The following is a 19701-nucleotide window of genomic DNA, read 5'->3' as shown; positions in this document are numbered from 1 at the left end:
TTTTTGTGCTGGACAGTCTCGATGGTGGGGAGTCAGTAGCAGTGATGCGCATGGGCAGTTTTCACCACCCTCTAGAGAGATTTCCAGTCCGCAACACAGCAACTGCTGTACCACATCGTGATGCAGTTGATGAGGATGCTCTCGATGGTGCAACGGTAGAAGTTCACCAGGATCTGAGGGGACAGATGAGCCTTCTTTAGTCTCCTCAGGAAGAAGAGGCGCTGGTGGGCCTACATGAATAGAGGGTTGAGGGTCCAAGAGAAGTCCTCGGAGATGTGGACATCTCAGGAGCTAGCAACACGCTCAACCTCCGTCCCGTTGATGGAGATGGGTGTGTGTGTGCCAGCTTTGCTTTTTCTGAAGTACACAATGAGCTCCTTTGGTTCTCGGTGTTGAGTGCCAGGTTGTTGTTGGCGCACCACTCCAAGTGCTGGACCTCTTTCCTGTAGGCCGACTCATTGTTGTTGCTGATGAGGCAATGACTGTTGTGTCGTCTGCAAACTTGATAATGTTGTTAGAACTATGTACAGGTCTGCAGTTGTAGGTGATGAGTAGAGGAGGGGGCTCAGCATGCAGCCCTGTGGGACACCAGTATTGAGGATGAGGGTTGAGGAGGTGTGGTTCTCTAACCTGACAGATCTGTTGGTTAGAAAGTCCAGTATCAAGTTACTGAGGGAGGTGTTGATGCCCAGACCCAGTTTGGTGATCAGTTTGGAGGGGATGATGCTGAACTGAAGTCTATCAACAGCATTCACACATGTGTGTTGTTATTGTTCAGGTGGGAATGGGAGTAGTGAAGTGCCATGGAGATGGCATCCTCTTTACTCCTATTCTTTTTGGAGCAAAGACCAAAAACCGCCACAGAGCACATAAGGCTTTAGCACAAGGATGAAGACATTCACAGTATGACGGCTGCAGATGTCAATGTTTCTATACTGTGTAACATTATCCTTAAAGAGATTATTTGGAAGATAATTTAGGTATATTCCAGCTCATTATAGCAAATTATTAAATTAACCCTGTTTCACAACAAACCTTTGCTAGTCAATTTTTTGTAATTCCAATAGTTTTTATTTCAAAATGTTCTTATTTCCTAATGTAACTTTTACAAAGTATTTCTTTAAAATTATTTTAGAGATTGTTCTAGTTATAAAATATATATATACTCAAATATATATACACATACACACTGTTTTTTTAATTGTAAGCTGTGATGGGGAACACCTTTCATTTAATAAATAAATATAACATCTGTTTACAATTTAAGCTGAAAATGGACAAGATGATTGTGTTGTTTTGTTTATTGAATTTGACATTCAGTTAGTTATCCCTACTTTTCAGTACTGTAGTAATGGATAAACATTTGGCTATGTTGCTGGTTATTGATATTTCTACTCTGAGAAATAAAAGTACAGCTTTACATCACATGCAGAATTACATTATCATTTCAGATAAAATCTACTCTGAACTGTCTCCGCTGCATCACCCGCGCAGAACCCCGGTTTAGCAGGCGCCGTTGTGGTAGCTCAAGTGCTGATTACATGCAAACTGTGAGCTGAAATTGAACGAAAAACACAATGCAAATTTTCCCCTGTGCGGTTACATATGTAAATATGCCCCTCGGGAGCCTCTGTTGCCAGCTCAATAGCAAAGGTTGGTGTGATGAAGGATCGCAGAGACTCTCTGCGCTCTTTGCACTTCGACGGTTTTCTTTTTCTCAGCACTGGTACCATGTGGTGGCAGACCCAAATGCTGGGGAACCAGGAAGTAGTGACAGGGGGTGAGAACACAAAGACAGGGTCAGAGGAAAAGGAATAACTCCTCAACAGAGCAAGACCAAGCACCGTCCCTAACAGGTTGATTGAAACAACGATCTGAAGACAAAATGATGAATCACCGGGGCAGATATACTGCAGGGGGATTAGTAGATTGAAGGCAGCTTGGTTGCCTGAGCAGTGGAGGCGAAGTGCAATGATCTCAGTTTGGAGCCACGTCCCCCCCAAACACACAGACACGCCCACAAGATACAGGCAGGAGGCATAGCCTCAACAGGCCTGTGAGAAGAGTGAAAATTCCCGTGGATTGATCTTGAAATTTGGGATTTCGCATTAGTAGGATTAAGATTCAAGAGTCAAAGATTTTTATTGTCATTTACACACCGTTTACACCCTGTGTATTGAAATTCTTGTGCTTGCCTTCCCGGAAAGCCGACCAATTTTAAAATAAATATAAGAATACAATATTTAGTCTGGTGGTCCTGCATTTGGCACTTCTGTACCTCCTGCCTGAGGGTAGAAGCTTGAACAGTCCATGTTGGGGGTGGGTGGGGTCTTTGAGAATGGAGGCAGCTCTCCTGTGAACCCTGCGGTGGTAGATGCTCTGCAGAGAGGGCAGTGGGGTCTTGATGATCTTTTCTGCTGTCCTCACCACTCTCTGCAGGCGTTTGCGGTCCATGGTGGATGTTGCCACACGGTGATGCAGCTGGTCAATATGCTCTTGATGATGCAGCTGTAGAAGTTGTTGAGGATCTTAGGAGACATCCCAAACTTCCTCAGCCTCCTCAGGATGTACAGCCGCTGTTGAGCCTTCTTGACCAGCTGTGTTGTGTTGAGTGTCCAGGTGAGGTTCTCACTGAAGTGGACCCCGAGGTATTTAAAGCTGCTCACCCTCTTAACTTCAAGCTCCTGGATAAAAAGTGGTTGATGAGCCACACGTAATAAACATAAAACGTCAAAATATTACCAGTGCATGTCTATGGTAAAAAAAAAGTATGTCAGTTTGGTTATGTTGGTAAATACATGTAAGTGAATGATACACTAACGTTTAAAAATTATTCTCAGAGATGGCTTCACGAAAGCCAATTTCCCCTTCCTCACAGTAGAGAGTTCCACTAACTGGTTCCATAAAGTGATTGGTTTATTTAGGAAAGGGTAATTTATTTAGTTTTGCTCTGTAGCATCATCTTCTAAAAAGCTTGAATTTCCTCCGGGGTTCCATCACGCCGCTGAGGAAACACCATTATGTATCGGGTTTGCACAGAGCATATGTAGCATAGCGTTCCTCAAATTAGAAGGGCTCAATCTTTGGGAGATTGCAATTTGTTGTTGGAATAGATTAAAAACACACCATCTGCCAACAGCTGCTGTGAATGAAAGACAACATCGTCTGTCTGATTCGGGGAGGAAACTTAATGCATCAATACATTAGACAAACATGATTGGCTGAGGTTTAGTGATACAGAGCGAAGATATAACCAAAAGAAACAAGACTTCTCAAGATCCCACTTTCTGCTTAAACTAAAGGAGGAAAGACACAGACACTTAGAAAAAATGTTTTTTTATGGTGAGAGGTCTGGATAAACAGCGTCTTCAGGCACTACTTGGCTTAAATCTGTTTTCGGGAGAGGAAGCAAAATCAATGCACTCTGGCTGTTTGAACATCTGCAGTGGCAATGAATTACTCCCGTGGATCTCCTGGGGTTCCAGATATATACCTCAGCAGCTGCTGCACTGCAGACAGACTCGCTCAATGCCTTTGTGGGCTCAAGATCACTGTTTCTGGGACTTGGCTCCTTATTGTTAGATGAGCTCTTGTCCGAGGTGCTTGTCTCAATGGGGGACACATCATGCTCATCACAGTATCACTGTTGTGTTATTAACTTGAAGGAATCTGGTTATTTTAATGTACAAACAGAGAAAAACGGTTGTTTGACTAAGGGAGGTGCAATGGGGTGGTGGTTGACACTGTTGTCTCACAGCAAGGAGGTTCTGGGGTCAAACCCACCGGTGGCTGGGGGCTTTGTGTGTGTGAAGTTTGCTTGTTCTTCCCCGGCCTGCATGGGTTCGCTCCAGGTACTCTGGCTTCCTCCCACGCTCCAAAGAGTGGAGGTCAACTGGTGACTCTAAATTGCCCGTAAGTGTGTGAATGGAAGAATGAATGGTTTTCTCTCTATGTCACTTCTGTGATTGACTGGCGACCAGTCCAGGGTGAACCAATGTCAGCCGGGATTGACTCCCGCCCCCCCCTGTGACATAGTAAAGATAAGCAGTATGGAAAATGTAAGGTATGTTTGGATAATAAACCCTCTGATTTAGTACCTGTCTCTTTAAGCTCCCCTCCCAAAGAGCCCCATCCACTCTGATTGGAGCATTCTACCATCCTCTGCATCACTGCAGGTGGGGCTTACCGGGGTTTATCTACCAGTTACTGTATATTTGAGATATCACACATCTTATGGAAGTCCTGACGGTTTGTTTAGAGGCCCAGAATTGATGAATATATACACTCCTAGTATTTTTTATATATATTATACGCACCGTATATACTGCATTTTATTGGTAAAATAGAAATAAGAAATAAAAGGCTAGGTCTTTCATATATATATTCCTATATATCTCCTCGGGCAAATAAAGACTTTCTGTGACAAAGTCAGCTGGCCGTTGATGATGACATGAGGTCAGTGGACCTGTATCGAAAAGGAAGTGGGAAGTTGCCGTCTGTGCTGCGTTAAGCATTCTGGGACAGATGGAGGTGATGGCTGGAGGGGGCGAGGCAGCGACAGAGAGACTCACATTTTACATTGCCTCCCTTTTAGCCGCCGTTTGTATTCATTTTGCTAACAGTAGAATTCGCTGAAAGAAAAGGAAAACATTCATACCGAACCCTGGAACAAGCTCAATACCATGCCCTTCCTCCGCCCCCCCCCCCCCCATATAAAGATGAGTAATGTGTGCAGTGCCGCGCAGTCACCACAGGAATACATTATCCCTCCAGCCCGGGTGGCAGTGATGAATGTCCGGGACGAACTCGCTGCACAGTCACCCGGGCAGCACCACAGGCCCAGAGAGAGCGAGAGAGAGAGAGAGTGACTCTCTTTGGTTTTTAAGTGCTCTCCACGATGGCAGGACCGGGGACATGGGACCCAGAGACCACCCTCCACAACTGTAAAACCTGGCTCTGTATCTGCAGAGGGAATCTCAAAGTTTGATCAAAGGGCCCTGGGAGGACTGGGAGGAGGACTCCCCTCTCCCCCACCTACTCCCCTCTGAGTCCTTACTCCGTTGCCGCAATACACGGAAAGCAACGGGCAGTAACAGTCAAAGCGCCCGTTCCTTTGATGGAAAGCCGCCCGAATAGTTTTTGTCTGAGCCCACGGCGGCCATTAGATGCATATCAGTTAGAGAATACGACAACTTAATGGCAGCACTCCTGTTTTATGTGCATCTGTCTCAGCAAGCCCCCCACCCTCATCCCCCCCCCCCCATTCCATACTGTTCCATCAGGCTTCTTTTTGATGTGGAACCAGATGACAGGAACTTATTGTGCCTGTTGTCCTGCCTCTGTAATGAGGGGGCTTATATTTAACCTGAGTGAATCAGTCCGGGATTGACCAGGGACACCGACACGTGCTCCTCCGCATATTGACCGTGTCCCCCCACCCCCTCCTCCCCATCCTTCTGTCCTGCAGGATTAGCAACCAATTTTAAGCACAGGAGAGAATAATAACCTGTCACAGTGGGTTGTTTCCCACTCTTTGTCTCACGGTTTTCTTTCATGGAAGAAGAGGATGATACACTCCTCCTGCCCCGCGCCTCCTTGGCTCGTTGGCTCCTCGTCTCCTCGTCTCCTTGGAGGTGTATCATATACAGTAAAGCCTGCTTTCCCTGTTGCTCATCCTTGTCCATCTTGTCACTCTTGGAGAAGGAAGCAATAAACAGTTTGGAGAGGCGGGCGTCCTCTTAAAACTAATGACAGACGCGGACTGCAGCTCGGAAATAGTGCACTTCAAATAATATTGGATAAATTATATTCCTGAGAATGCACTTCATTTTCTAATAAAAATAGGATGTCCGAATATTGGCTGGGTCTCAAGGTAACTCAAATAAAGCCAGAGAGAGAGAACATTAGAGATGACAGGAACGACCCGTACTAAGCCAGCTCACTAGTAAACCACAGCAGTCATGTGATGCAGACTTGTTTGTTGAACGCGTTGAAGCTTTAAACTTTCTATGGAGGTCAGCGCTTCAACGTTTAAGATAAAAACACAAAGGCCATAATCCATTCATTTGCCGGCAGGATTAGGGTCAGAGAGGCAACAATCCCCTCATCAAGACCTTTGGTTGGAGGTACATTTTACACATTATCCTCCACTGTCCAAACCAATCCAAAAATGGAAGCTATTTGTAAATAAAAACAATACTAATGCTAGAAACACAGCAGGAGAGTTATGAGTAATATATGACTAGTTAAAATAGGAAAGCTGATCAGAGAACAGGTTAATATATAATATACATTCTCTACTATAAGTAAAGGCCCGCTTGCTGCAGTTGGCCACTTTTTGAGAATTGAACACCAAATCTTGGCTTTCCATGTCTCAGCACACAGGCTGGCCAGCTCCCCTCTTAATTTGACATTTTCCTCAGCAGATGCTCTCATTTCGAATGACATTTGAGAGATTTCCAAGCAGCCTGGTCGGCAGGCCAGGGGATAATGGGTTCGTTCAGCTGTTGGTTCCAGAAAACCAAAGCTCACTCTGGTGCAGACGGGCTGAAAAAGGCCCGGCCAACTGAGGACAACAATGAATCCTACTTTTCCTTGGTTCAAAAAGAATTGAAGTGAGGAGAAACGTTTCCACAGACGTTGCCTGTTTTAACGTCTCGGGGGAGTGCGTTCAGAGGACTTGATGATGAAGATGCTGCTGGCTGATATATTGTGAGTTCGGCTCATCGGGAGGAATTATCTTCTTCCTTTGCAAAGAGGCCCACTCCTAATCTATAATCACCACCTACACATGTTCTAATCACCAGCTTAATCACAACGAGAGAGCCTCATAAACAAGGTATTCATCTGGCCTAATTGCAGCATTCCCTGCAAATTACACAAAGAACAAACGGAGCAGGCATGAGGGGAGATGTAGAGATTGCAGGGTCAAAGGCAAGAAATGAGTCGGCTGGAGATTCATATCTCTGACATCATCTACCCCTCTAAAGATGATCGTTGTTAAGGTCATGTTGTGTAGCCACTAGGCTGTGTTTGACTAAAGCTTTGGTTCTTCTCCATGTTGAAGACTTGGGAGATATTTGTGAAAGTGTTTAAATAAAAAGATGCAGACTTTCTGTGCAATTCTGGTATATTTCAATAACTTTGAAATGGATTTCTTTGTTTCTATTGAATGAGACGATGTTAATTGAATTTCCCCCTGCAGTATGTGATGCTTTGGGCCTCGGGTTCCATTGTTGGGTCTGTTTATTGGCTTTTCTCATCGAGAAGTCAGTCGATACATCTGCCATACCAATATTGAGAAGGATAAGAGCTTATTCCAACTTGATGCACGTAGGCGAACAAATAGTAGAGTAACAAAACATTTCAGTAGGACGATGTCAGATTTATATATTCAAGGTCGTCCACTGCAAGGTCTTTGAGAACAGAACACCATGGTGAAACTGCTCACTACTGAAAGTGTAGCGTATCGACGAGGCGGACCACATGTTGCGAAGCGTTCACTTGTTTATTGGGCCATCGAACTCTGCCATGCGTACAGCGCATACAACAAGAGACCGTGTTCACTGAGGTCCAAAAAGCATTTGTACTGCTGCCACAAATCAAACTAAATGTAGTCAATATACCACATTATACCCCTTATAACTGAGAACACATCTCTAACATACTTGACCGACACAGCAGTTTATTGACACTTTAGTTAAACAAACACATCTTAGATCTTAAAATCCTCTCAAGGTATGTGTGTGTGTCTCAAGCACGTGCACAGACACAGCATTTATGGGAGTTCTTTTAAGAATTTCTCCCCGACTTTCTCCGCGGCGGCGCCCCTCCTCCCTCCTCCTCCTCCTCTTGGTGCTTGTGCAGTGTTGATCGCCGGGTCAAACGTCTGCAGCATCAAACAAATGGGCAATGACATTGTTTGGTGGTAAATTAACCATAGTAGCGCCGCTGAAAACCTTACGTTGCAACTGGGCCGACATTTCCTGAAAAATAAACAAACCAAAAAAACACAAAAAAACATTTTTGTTTGATTTAAAATCATTGCAATTATTGAAATGAAAGGTATGTCTTAAGTTGAGCTCCTTGACAGTCTGGTGAGGTATATTTGTTATTATTATTGTGGAGGAGAACACTGGCCAGCTCTTCTTTCCAACGTTTGTGAAGGTGGTAGGGATCTATGCAACACTGCAACAGCTTCAGTGGAAAGATCCTTTCCAAAACTGATGACTATAAATAACAGGCTCAGGAGTCTCTGGAGAAGAAAGACTATCTGACCTTCTCCTGCTTGCCATTGAGCAAGACATTGAAATAAATCAGTGACGTAATACAAATTGCACCAAGGAGGATGTTTCTGTGAAGATCCTTTAATTTATTCAGAGCAGAGTTAGAATATTTTAATTATTTAACATATTATTTGGTTATTTATTCGGTCTATTTATTTAACTTTAGTTAGTTTACATAGATTAAATAGATCTTGACAAGTTGAATATATCTTACTGTGTTTTTTATTTAAAATTCCATCGATAGTTCTGGCAATGGGTGCCCTTTTTTTGGTTTGAGCACCTGCCCCCCAAAATGCCTGTGCACAGGGCCTGGTGTGGGTTTCCAGGTTGTCTGTCAAAGTCTGAGCTTGAAGATACAATCCGCTGTACAGGTACACAGTCCTATGGCATATATCGCTTGGGTGGTTTAGTCACTCGGTTGAAACCACTGGTTCTGGTTGCAGAAGCTCCGGTGTCGGTGTGTTAGTCTCCACCACTTCCTGAGAACTGCTGGGAGCTTCACCAAGATCAGCCTGTGATCCAGAGACATCAATATCCGGTTCAACAATAACTCAAGCTCGCAGCTGGTCTCAATGTGCACCGCGTCCGAGGCCCACTCTCTGACAACGTACGAAACCGGGCCAGTCTGTCTCATAACCAACCCTGGAATCCACCCTTGACTCCCAGTCACCGTGCTGCGCAGATAAACGGCGTCGTCTGCATCAAAGAACCGGTCTGCATCTGCGCGGTCATGTTATTCTTTTTGTTGATACTGTACTGTACGTACCGTCTCCTTGATACAAGGCTTTAGGAAATCCAACCTTGACCGAATATGTCTGAAGAAACAGATCAGCTGGGGACTGTCCGGGTAGTCCGGGTGCAGTTCGGTGAAGTCTGATACTTCAGCAGGAACAGTGAGATCTTGTCCTCAAAGTGTGAGCAAGCTTTTTCATACCCGCCTTTAACGTCTGTACATATCTCTGCGCCAGACCATTTGTCGCTGGATGCCCTGGTGCACTTGTGGTGTGCAGAATTCCATTCTGCTTGATGGAAGTCTGGAACTCGTCTGATGTGAATGTGGTTGCATTGTCTGTGTCACGACCCGGCAGAAGACTCAACACAGTTTTGCAGGGTTTTATGGGATTTGTAGTCTTTATTAATAAGACTGGATCAAAAAGTCGCTTCACTCTGGGAAGAAAACAAAAGGGCTTTTAACTTCAAAATACCGGGTAAGCACTTTTTTGACGGAGGCAATGTCACTTAAGAAAAAACTCCCCTTAAAACTGGAGGCACTATGAAAGATTATCAAAACAAAATGAACGGAGGAAACAAAGGACTATGAAAACATTAATACCTATGATACAAACCTCAACAAAATAAAGTCACTCTCTTGGAGGAAAAACAATGGAACAGAACACAATGGCGTGGTTCTCGAGGCTTGAAAAACTATGGCGAGGCTAGAGCGGACATATGAACCCAAGGACGGAAACAAACACACAGTCACAGGACAAAGGGAGACGCAGACTATTAGTACTAATGGAGGGCAATGGGGAACAGGTGGACACAATCGGGACTCAGGGACGACAATCAGACTGGTGACACATGAAGAAGGGCAAGTGACCTAAAACGAGAGGAGTGTTACTATTTCAAAAGTAAAACAGGAAATGATAAGACAAAAGGACCAGACAAAATAAAACAAACCCAACAAGTTCACTGCGGTGTGGCAGTCCCAATTTGTTCAGGCAGACCATAATTCAATTCAATTAAGTTCATTTTATTTTGTGAAGCCCAAATTGGCTTGAGAGGGCTTTACAGTCTGTACACATACGACATCCTCTGTCCCGAAACCCTCACATCGGCACAGGAAAAACACCCCAAAGAATGAAAACCCTTCCATGGGGGAAAAAAACAGAAGAAACCTTAGGGAGAACGTCAGAGGAGGGGTCCCTCTTCTTAGATGCACAGACTACAATGGATGTCATGTGTACATAATGAACAATGTAAAAGATGTACAATACAATAAATTCCTATAACAGATGATTCAAATAATTGTGAGTTTTAAGCCAGGTGTATGGCAGGACCACTGCAGGGACCACCACCTTCAGATGGAAGAAGCCTGTGGGGAGGGAAAGCATTAAGACTTTAGGAAAGGGTAATGTTGGCTTATGACGAGAGTAATAGTAATATGATTCATATTTTAAATAATAATAATGTCGATGATAGTAGCAGCAGGTGTCAGCAGGGCTACGGCCGGAGGCAGGAACAGGGTCCAGATATAATCATGATCCATGGAAACCTGTGAGGCGAGAAAGCACAAATACTCCGTGGAGGAAACAGAGTTAGCGATGCGCATTCATTTTTACAGCAATAGAAATAGGAATATCAATGGTGTTAGAAACGGTAGGTCGGAGTCAGGACCAGGGTCCAGACGGAACTACAATCTACGGAGACCTGCAAGGCGGGGAAGCACAAAACACTCAGGAAAGAAGCTCAATTAGAGATGTGCGTTAATAAAACGTGGATTATTGTAGAAGGAGAAAATTTGAGTGAGGGAGGAGCTTGTCGTGTTCTAAGACATCTAGGCCTATAGCAGCTTAATTAAGGGCTGGTCCAGGCTAACCTGAGCCAGCCCTAACTATAAGTGAGATCAAAGAGGAAGGTTTTAAGCTTTATCTTAAAAGAGCTGACCAAATCTGACCCCAGACTGAAAGTGAAAGCTGGTTCCACAAAAGAGGACCTTGATAACTGAGGTTCTGGCTCATATCCTACTTTTTAAAACCCTAGGAACAAGTAACCCAGCATCTATGAAGCGCAGCTGCCTTGTAGGGAAATACGGTGTTACAAGCTCTTTAAGATAAGATGGTGCCTCACCAGCAAGTGCCTTGTAGGTGAGGAGAAGTACCTTCAATTCTATTCTATACACAAACAATCCCGTGTAGGTGTTGATGGTTGTGTATTTCTTGGAGTCATCATCAAGCACAACCTGCTGGTAAGCTTTAGCTCATTCAATCTTGGAGAATACCTTACCTTCACTAAGTGCTGCTAACAACCCCTCTAATTGTGGCAGGGTATAGGTTTCTGTTTCAACCGCCTGATTAGCTGACACTTTATAATCACCACACAGGCGGAGTGACTTGTCTTTCTTTACTACTGGCAATATGGGTGCTGTCCATTCGCGGTGCTTAACTGGAGATATAATGTTAGCTTCCTCTAGCTCTCTGAGTTCGTCCTCTACTCCGTACATCATAGCAAAAGGAAGGGGTCTGTGTTTACAACATTTAGGAGGTACTTCAAGCTTAACTCTGATTGGGGCTTTAATGTCTTTCATGGTAAATGGACTGTACTTGTATAGCGCTTTTCTAGTCTTTCGACCACTCAATGGGCTTTAACACTATGACATCATTAACCCATTTACACACTGATGACAGGCAGAAGCTACCATACACAGTGCCACCTGCCCATCAGTAACTAACATTCACACACTGTATTGTAGCTACATGAGCAAGGTTGGGTTAAGTGTCTTGCCCAAGGACACATCAACATGTGGGTTAGCCAGGCCTGGGATCGAACCGCCAACCCTCTGATTGGAGGACAACCGTGCTCCTCACTCACCCACAGTCGCCCAGAGTCCCTAACTCCTCTCTGAACACCTCGGAGTATCTATCAAGCACGTCACTGAGTGACGTACACTTCATACACGCTTCATATAGGTGCTTTATCTGCTCCTAGTTTAGGTTTAATTTCTGCCACACAGTGTTGATCTATTGATCCATTGATCCGTTTGACCCTCATAGTCTACCTTGGCTGTAATCTCTCGCAGCACAGGAATGCAGCCTCCATCATAAGCTTTAATCCTAACTTTACTTTTCTGCAGTAAGTGTGAGAATTTCTCCCTGTATGCGCCCTGTGAAATGATACTCTGTGCAGCCCCAGTGTCTATTTCTATGTTTTAGCTTCACCTCAGCTACCCAACATTTTTTCATACAGGTCAGTATCTTCACTTGTGACAGTGAACACCCCCAATTCAGTGTCTTCTTTAGCTTCCACATATTTTGTGTTTCTTCCCTCTGCCTTGTTGTGCCTCCCACTTTCTGCTTGTCCCTTAGACCGACATGCCTTCTTATTAATATGCTCAGTCTTGTCACAGTTATGGCATTCTGTCTCTTTTAGTCTCTAAAACGGCACTCATTTGGCTCGCAATTTTTCCCGTTGCACTTCTAACAGTTTCTTGCCCACTGGGGCCTCACCTAGTAAACGCCTGCCGCCCCGACGCTTTCATTCTCGTCGTCCTGGCGCAGGGGTTAGACAAGGTGTGCTGGGAAGCACAAGGTTGTTGGTTTGATTCCAGGCTGCCCCATGTTCCGTATCGAAGTGTCCCTGAGCAAGACACCTAACCCCTAATTGCTCCCCGGGCAATAATGTGAAAAAGCCATGGGTTTAAAGTGTAATGTAAGTCGCTTTGGATGAAAGCGTCTGCTAAATGACCTGTAATGTAAATTCTCCATCCCTCTCAACTGATGCGCGTCTCTGTCAGCCATCTCCATGTTGAGAGTGATCTCTAAAGCCTTTGGAAAAGTAAGATCATTTTCCGAAAGTAGTCTCCTCTGACAGGTTCCTTATTCCACCGACGAAACGATCTCGTAGTGATGAACTCACAGTTGGCTGCGCATTGTTTCAACTCCGCTACGTACTGCGCCACCAGCTGGTTAGCTTTTTAACTACACCGGTAAAGCGAAACCTTTCAGCTACTAACGATGCAATTCACCGTAGTTAATCACATCCATTCATGCGATTAATGTTAAATTAAGTTAAGTTACATTTTTTCATCTTTACCCTGCAAAATATATTTTTGGATTCTTAATCTTTATGTATTATTCATACCTCTCAATGTAGCCTGTTCAATTTAAAATTGCTTAATGGTTTTACAAAGTGGAAACTAAAATGACATTCATAGTGTTAAAAAAATGCATTACAATATCAACATAAAACTATATATATATTCATAAACATGAATATATTTAAAATAAATATTTTTACATTTTCAAACGGGGAGTAAACAGTGCGTTATGTAGAGTGTACATTTAAGTGTCTTCCTGTCTTCTCCCGACACCATAAGAATAGCTTATAATGAACCAAATGTACATTAATTGTTAGACTACAACATTTAGTGACCGTACTAAATATGAGAGGAGAGAAGTGGAAGTTAGCTGTTACCGTTAATTTGACTTGCGTACATAAGTTAACAGAGCTGCCAACTTTTCAAAAAACCTTGGAGTGAGATTTTGTCGGGGGTGACCAAGATTTTGCCGCGCACGCAGCCACACACGTTGGTGGCTCATATCAGGAAATCGGAATTCATTTGGCGTAGTACCCATGTTGTACGCTGCATTCTGGTGGTTTGTGGGGCCCAACGTCGTTGAGAGGGGCGGCCTGCTGGAGATGGACAACATTGGTTACATTCTGGGTGTCACGACCGGACGGTGGACGGGAACCCAAATGCACGACTCACACAACGTGGTGCGAAAAAAGAATCAAAGTTTATTAACAAAAGGACAGGGCATGGCCGCTGAAATAAAAAATCACTCGTGGGCGAGGAAAAAACCGATCTAGAGACAAAAACTGAAAGCAGGCTCAATTAAGGTGTCGACAAAAAACGAGGCAAGACTGTGGACATACGTAGCGCTGGCACGGTGGCTTGGGACAAGACGAACTGGCACAGGACAGAGGGAGACTCAGACAATATATACACACACACATAGGGGAAGTGCACAGGTGGAGACAATCAGGGGAGGGGCGACAATCACACCGACACAAGAGGAAGGGGAAAGTTGCCTGAAACAAGGGGAAGGTTCATTTTCCAAAATAAAACAGGAACTCACGAGACGGACACGAGACAACCTAACTAACATCTTTTTCTGGACATGACAGTACCCCCCCCTTTAGGGACGGCTCCTGACGGACTTTTGCGGTTGTTGAAGTCCCTGATGAGTGCCGGGTCCATGATAAAGCTGGACCGGACCCAGGAACGATGCTCCGGACCATAGCCCTTCCAGTCCACCAAGTATTGGTGTCCCCTTCCGCGTTTGCGTACGCCCAAGAGTCGCTTCACTGGGTAGACCGGTCCCCCATCAACCATCCGGGGAAGTGGCGGAGTTGCGGCTCCGGGCACCATAGGGCTCTCTCTAACTGGTTTCAGCTTCCCCACGTGAAAAGTAGGGTGCACCCTCAGGGATCTGGGAAGGCGCAGACGAACAGAGACAGGGTTAATTACTCTTGACACGGGAAACGGACCCACAAACCTAGGAGCTAGCTTCCGGGAGGCAACATGGAGTGGCAAGTCCCGTGTGGAGAGCCAGACTTTCTGGCCCGGCTGGTATGTCGGAGCTGGCTGGCGCCTCCGATCAGCGACCTTCTTCATGCGCGCCGCGCTGCGAAGGAGGATGCTGCGGGCAGCTGCCCAGATTCGGCGGCAACGCCGGACCATGGCATGGGCGGAAGGGACGACGACCTCCTTCTCAGTATCTAGAAACAGAGGCGGTTGGTAGCCGAAGGCGCACTGGAAGGGGGTCAGCCCCGTGGCTGCTGTGGGGAGCGTGTTATGGGCGAATTCAACCCAGGTTAGGTGTTTGCTCCAGGATGACGGCTTCTGGGATACCAGGCAACGAAGACTCGTTTCCAATGCTTGGTTAAGGCGCTCAGCCTGTCCATTGGCCTCTGGGTGGTATCCGGACGTGAGACTGACCGTGGCCCCGATCAGTTTGCAGAATTCAGTCCAAAAACGGGATACGAATTGGGGCCCCCGGTCTGACACCACGTCCCTCGGGAACCCATGAATGCGAAAAACGTGGTTGAGCATGGTTTCGGCAGTCTCCTTGGCTGACGGAAGTTTAGGCAGGGCTATGAAATGAACCATCTTTGAGAATCGATCCACCACTGTGAGGACAGTGGTGTTACCTTGAGAGAGCGGGAGACCAGTGACGAAGTCCAGCAAAATCTCAGCCCAGGGTCGACTGGGCACCGGGAGTGGTTGCAGCAGCCCTGTGCGTGCCTGGGAGGAGGTCTTGTTCCTAGCACAGACGGGGCACGCACCAACATACTCCCGGACCTCGCGTTCCATGGCGGGCCACCAGAACCTTTGTCTGATGGCATATATGGTTCTCCTGATCCCTGGATGGCAGGTGAGCTTTGAGGTGTGAGCCCAATGAATCACCTGTGGGCGCATAGTTGCCGGAACAAACAGGCGATTAACTGGACAACCACTAGGTGTAGGGTTCTCACCATTAGACCGCTTCACCTCTGATTCTATCTGCCATGTTACCGCTCCTACCACACGGTGCGGTGGCAGCATTGGTTCTGGTTTCTTGGCAGTGGGCTCGGGGTTGAACAGACGAGACAGGGCGTCCGGCTTGGTGTTCTGGGACCCCGGCCTGTAGGATAAAACAAAGTTAAAGCGGTTAAAGAACAGAGTCCATCTGGCTTGGCGAGAGTTCAAACGCTTAGCCTTGCGGATGTACTCAAGATTTTTATGGTCAGTCCAGACAATAAACGGGTGTTGGGCCCCCTCCAGCCAATGTCTCCACTCCTCTAATGCCAGCTTTACCGCGAGCAACTCACGATTACCAACATCGTAATTCCGCTCCGCCGGTGAAAGTTTTCTGGACAGGAAGGCGCATGGATGTAGTTTGTGGTCTTCTGTCGATCGTTGAGATAGGCCCGCCCCCACACCGTCGTTGGAGGCATCCACCTCCACCACAAACTGTCGGCTGGGATCTGGAACCGTGAGGATGGGGGCCGTGGTGAACATCTCCTTGAGTCGGGTGAAAGCCACCTCTGCTTGGGGAGACCATAGAAACGGGGCTTGGGGAGAGGTGAGAACATGGAGAGGAGATGCTATGGCGCTGAAGTTTCTGATAAACCGTCTGTAAAAGTTCGCAAAACCCAGGAATTGCTGAACCTTCTTACGGTTATCAGGTGTAGGCCACTGGGCCACAGCGCTGACTTTAGCCGGATCCATTTGTATCTTTCCAGGGGCTATGACAAAGCCCAGGAAGGACACAACGTTGGCATGGAATTCACTCTTTTCTGCTTTGACATAAAGATGGTTCTCCAGCAGACGCTGGAGAACCTGCCGAACATGGCGAACATGAGTGTCTCGGTCAGGGGAGAAAATCAAAATGTCATCTAAGTAGACAAATACAAACTGATTAAGGAACTCCCTAAGAACATCGTTTATCAACGCCTGAAATACGGCCGGGGCATTGGTCAGGCCAAATGGCATCACGAGGTATTCGTAATGGCCCGAGGGGGTGTTAAAGCCGGTCTTCCACTCATCGCCCTCTCTAATACGGACGAGATGATAAGCATTGCGCAAGTCTAGTTTGGTGAAGATTCTGGCTTGTTGCAACTGTTCAAAGGCCGATGACATGAGGGGCAGGGGGTATCGATTCTTGATAGTAATGTCATTTAATGGTCCATAGTCAATGCAGGGTCTCAGGGAACCATCCTTCTTCCCCACAAAAAAGAATCCTGCTCCTGCTGGAGACGAAGAGGGACGTATGAGTCCTGCTTTTAATGAAGCCTCGATGTATTCAGTCATGGCTACTTTCTCAGGGCCGGAGATGGAATAAAGTCTCCCCTTCGGAATGGGCGCACCCGGGATAAGGTCAATGGGACAGTCATAAGGACGATGGGGTGGTAGGGAAGTGGCCTTACTCTTGCTGAACACCTCCTCAAGATCGTGATAACAACTGGGAACGGAGGTCACATCACGCAAGTTGTGTGTGTGGGTCGGAGCTGAAGCCGATACAAGGTCCCCAATGACTCCAATCTCCACTTCTTGGCCAGAAACCCTGTCTAGCCCCCCCCGCTTCCCTCCCCAGCTTATGATCCTCCCAGAGCACCAGTCAATGTGGGGGTTGTGTTTTTTGAGCCAGGGGAACCCCAAAATCAGGGGGTGTTGGGCCGAGTGGAACAGATGAAACGTCACTAGTTCGTGGTGGTCCCCGATGCGTATAGCCACAGGTTCAGTCACATGTGTTACATTAAAAATAAAGCTGCCATCCAAGGCGCTGGCTTTCAACGGCTGGTTCAAGGGAGCTGACCTAACTCCCATTTGGTTGGCAAAACCCCAGTCCATGAGGCTTTCATCAGCCCCAGAGTCAACCAGTACTCCCATTGAAACTGTGGTGTCATGGTGGCTTACCTGGATCTTCATCAGGGAGCGGGAGGAACTGCCCGATGAGGCGAAGCGGTTCGACAGGGGACTCTTCTTCCCCTGGTGGGTTGTCCTCCTCGCCGGACACCCTACCACTAGATGTCCTTGTTCCCCGCAGTAGAAACACCTGCCTTCCTGCAGGCGGCGTCGTCGTTCTTCAGCGGACAAACGAGCCTGTCCCAGCTGCATGGGCTCCTCTGGATCACGCGAAGAGACAGCTCTCCACTGGACCGGCGACGGTAGGGGGGAAACGACCCTTGAGTTCGTTGAAGGGAGACCTCGGTCCTGCATTCGTGTCCTCAAACGATGGTCTGTCCTAACAGCCAATGCGATGACTGCGTCGAGGTCCTCAGGCAAATCAAGGGGAACTAACAGGTCTTGGATGGGATCCGAGAGTCCTGAGATGAATGCATCATACAATGCCGTGGCATTCCATCCGCTATCTGCTGCTAGTGTGCGGAAGCGGATGGCATAGTCTGAGACAGAGTCCATACCTTGGCGGATAGTGTTCAGCTCCCGGGCTGTCTCTCTGCCGGATGTCGTGGGGTCAAACACCCTCCTCAATGTCTCGGTGAACCGAGCGAGTGATTGGCAGCTTGGTGAAGCTCTGGACCATTCCGTGGTTGCCCATACTTTCGCTCTCCCCGTGAGATGGGAAATCATAAATGCCACCTTGGACCTTTCTGTGGGGAAGGCTGAGGGCAATTGTTCATAGTGCATTTCACAGTTAACTATGAAGGACTTGCATTCCCTAGACTCACCGGAGAACTTCTCGGGTGGGGCAAGGCGAATTGCCTGACTGTGGGGAGCTGGAGCTGGTGGTGCGTCGGCGGCCGCCAGCACGGGCGAGGCTGATGGTGCTTGGTTCAGATGGGTGAGCATCTCATGAATCTGGTTAGATAGGAGATTCACCTGGGTCGTCATGGCGGCCTTGAAGTCCTCCTGCCCGCTTGCCAGCCCTTCCACTCCATGTTGCAGGGCGGACAATTGATCCTCCTGCTGCTTAAGGCGGTTACCTTGAGCGCCAATGGCTGCCTTTAGGTTATCCGAGTCTGCTGGGTTCATGCTGGCCAGTTCGTTCTGTCACGACCGGACGGTGGACGGGAACCCAAATGCACGACTCACACAACGTGGTGCGAAAAAAGAATGAAAGTTTATTAACAAAAGGACAGGGCATGGCCGCTGAAATAAAAAATCACTCGTGGGCGAGGAAAAAACCGATCTAGAGACAAAAACTGAAAGCAGGCTCAATTAAGGTGTCGACAAAAAACGAGGCAAGACTGTGGACATACGTAGCGCTGGCACGGTGGCTTGGGACAAGACGAACTGGCACAGGACAGAGGGAGACTCAGACAATATATACACACACATAGGGGAAGTGCACAGGTGGAGACAATCAGGGGAGGGGCGACAATCACACCGACACAAGAGGAAGGGGAAAGTTGCCTGAAACAAGGGGAAGGTTCATTTTCCAAAATAAAACAGGAACTCACGAGACGGACACGAGACAACCTAACTAACATCTTTTTCTGGACATGACACTGAGAAGCAGAGACGTAGCTGATGGTCCACCCCAAGGACATTCTGGTTTAAGTAGATCTTATTTCATGCATTCTAGTGGATCTTTGGGTGGTATGCCTGAACTTATTCTGATTCATGTTTATCTGCTCATGACTTGTGGGGCCTTCTAGACTTGAGCTGAACATTCATCCAGAAAACTATTGCTGTGCCTCAATGACTGTCTATGTACCACAAAATAGCCTAATTAATAGACCTGTGTTTAAGATTTGACCAATTTAGGTTGATTGACATTTTGATTACAATGGTATTCAACTAACTCTTAACTGAAACCTCACCTATATTGTTAATAATTGTATTATTAAGAGCACTTAATGATTCATGTTCAGCAAAAAATGACAAGTTTAGTTAGGGAAAAATATTTTTCATTATCAAACAAAAAAGTGCAACAAATAAAGTGCTTAAACAGGAGCCTTTCAAAGCAAAACAATTTATACACATAATATAAATACACATAAATAAAATAACAAAAGATGAGGTATTAAGAAGGAGATCAGAAGCTGGTTAGTCATTTTTTATCAAGCATTGTTTATTAAGGCTTAATAAACAATGCTATGATGTTTTGAGCGTGCAGTACACCAAGAGGTTAACAAGGTGCTCTCCTGCTGCTTGTTGTGACAGTTTACATTCACCACTCAAAATCAC

At 46.4% G+C, this 19701-nt stretch overlaps 2 protein-coding genes across 4 annotated transcripts in view; both read left to right on the top strand.

Annotated features, from left to right (window-relative positions):
* The window catches only part of pudp (pseudouridine 5'-phosphatase), a 229112-nt gene that overhangs the window by 101780 nt on the left and 107631 nt on the right, over positions 1–19701 (top strand). The window lies entirely within an intron of this gene.
* The window catches only part of nlgn4xa (neuroligin 4 X-linked a), a 92018-nt gene that overhangs the window by 22058 nt on the left and 50259 nt on the right, over positions 1–19701 (top strand).

The sequence above is a fragment of the Gasterosteus aculeatus genome, chromosome 1 (assembly GCF_964276395.1).
Source record: "Gasterosteus aculeatus chromosome 1, fGasAcu3.hap1.1, whole genome shotgun sequence".
Taxonomy (NCBI): Eukaryota; Metazoa; Chordata; class Actinopteri; order Perciformes; family Gasterosteidae; genus Gasterosteus; species Gasterosteus aculeatus.
Note: the sequence above shows the minus strand (reverse complement) of the source record. Positions and strands in the feature narration are given on the sequence as shown.